The sequence below is a fragment of the Sinocyclocheilus grahami genome, unplaced genomic scaffold (assembly GCF_001515645.1).
Source record: "Sinocyclocheilus grahami isolate Dianchi unplaced genomic scaffold, SAMN03320097.WGS_v1.1 scaffold395.1, whole genome shotgun sequence".
NCBI lineage: Eukaryota > Metazoa > Chordata > Actinopteri > Cypriniformes > Cyprinidae > Sinocyclocheilus > Sinocyclocheilus grahami.
Window position 1 is genome coordinate 135927 of NW_015505574.1, and position 2294 is coordinate 138220.

Genomic DNA, 2294 nt, shown 5'->3' on the forward strand with positions numbered 1-2294 from the left:
TATGTAACCATGGTTCCCTGAGTAGGGAACAAGACACTGCGTCCTCTAGGTTTCTCGCCATGCTGCGGACGCAAGCTTCAGACGAAGAGGTGAATGATGTGTAGCTCCCGACGCCTATTTATACTATAGTCGCACCGGTAGTGACGTCATGGCTGTCGCCGGCCAACGAGTTGGTGTTTTTTCAATGTATGCTTCAGACACGGGTCACGACGAGGCGTTCCCCATAACGACCCCTAGAGGACGCAGTGTCTCATTACCTACTCAGGGAACCATGGTTACATAAGTAACCTGAGACGGTTTTAGTGCATGTACAAGAATAAAACTAATGTTATTCTGGTTTATCCAATTGTTTCCTGCAGCGTTAATTACATATAATGTCAGGTAAAAGGGAAGCAAAACATTCTGCAGATGATATTTAATGTGTCCGCTACACTTTCGTTTCACGTTTATTTCCATGCACCGCTTACTATATTAAGACTTTTCGGCGATTCACAGATTCGCGATTCGCATTTAAGTCCATACAATTTGTGCTGTCATTGATGGAAACTGTTTACTTATAGTAGTATTTGTAACAGTATAGAAAGACTACAGAGTAACCGCAGTTTTACACAGCGCATGTCTGATTTGGTGGCGCATAAAGCGAGTGCACTTGTGTGGCAGCGACCCGAGTTCGAATCCAGTCCGCTGTTGTTTCCTGCAGCCAATGTTCAAATGTCTGTGTCCAATGTTCCACTGATGTTCTCTGGATAATTGAGTTGACTGGTATGCTGGGGGTGTTAGTAAAAGGCATTTTCTTAAGCTGCACCATTATTTATAAAGGTTAATTTATTGCATTAGAAGCACACAATAATTGTTCCATTAGCACATTTCAGGTTTACTTGGAATGCCATTGCAATGCATTTTAAAGTCACTAAAAGTAAGGGATAGTATGACCTTAGTTTGTTATTAGTATAATATTAATGTATGTTCACATTTACAGTGTAATTGAATTGCAATTGTAATGTCACCAAAATACATTTGAAGTTTATGCTGAATGAATTCTGCATTTCAAAAAATAAATAAAAGAGTGGATATTTAAAGTGCACTTAAGTATACTTGGAATAGTTCCACTTTAGGCCAAACAAATATATTTATAACAACTTCAGGTGAACTTCAGCACTGCTTTTGCACAACTAAAATGCATTTAGCACAAAATGAGTTGTTCCAATTTAGGAGCCTTTAAGTATACCAATTTATAGTGTGCCACAAATATATTTAATTATACTAAAGTACATACGAATAAATTGTACTTAAGTATACTATTTTTTCACTAAGGTGAACAGGCTATAATTGTAGTGGAGTAGGCCTATCATGGACCAATTGGGTCTTTTATTTTTATTTTTCATCATTATTCTTTCTACCTTGTGTTTAGGTAGAGGAACAAAGTCAGAAATGAGTGCAGGTAAGATGTTGTCACAGATGGCTCCTGCACCAGTGCAATGGCAGCAGTTGAGATTGTTAGGGGTGATCTAATTATGTGGGAGTAATGGGGCGGAAGGAATCCTGGCAGCTGCCCCTTCGACCCCCTAGAGAGATTCTCTCTGCCACCATGACGCCATCAGGCCTGATGATGCCCGCTGTTGTTGGCAGACACTCACACTGTAGACTGAATATTTAGGCCCACTGCTTTGCATGGATGGGCTTTCACCTGAATAAGAAGGGCTATAATTACTGTCATAAAATCATGGGAATTATTTGATTATTTGCTTGTTTATCAATTTCCATTCTCCCTTTCATTCAAAACCTTGTAGCCCACTGTAATGAATTCACTGTTTTTATTGTCCATTTTTGTTCGTCTTACAGTGATTTTGGGTTTGCCTCAGCTTGATAGCAGTGTTATTTTAGTACTGTCTATACACTATTGTAGTATGTATTAGTTTGTTCATTCTTTTCTTTTCTTTTTATAGTCCACACAAAAATGAAAATTTTGTCATTATTTACTCACCCTCATGTTCTTCCAAACCTGTATGCATTTATTTTTTCTGCAGAACATAAAGGAAGATATTTTGACGAATGTTGGTAACCAAACTTTTAATTGTAGTTTAAGTTTCAGTATATATGTTCTTATGGTTTAAGTTTTTTTTTCTTTCTTTCTTTTTAATATTTCTAATAAGCTTTAATTTATTTTTTATTTAAATTTTATAATTGTTAATGCTTAAACTTATTTCACTGCAACATTGACAAAGCAGTTTTCATTCAATTTTTTAATCTAATATATATATATATATATATATATATATATATATATATATATA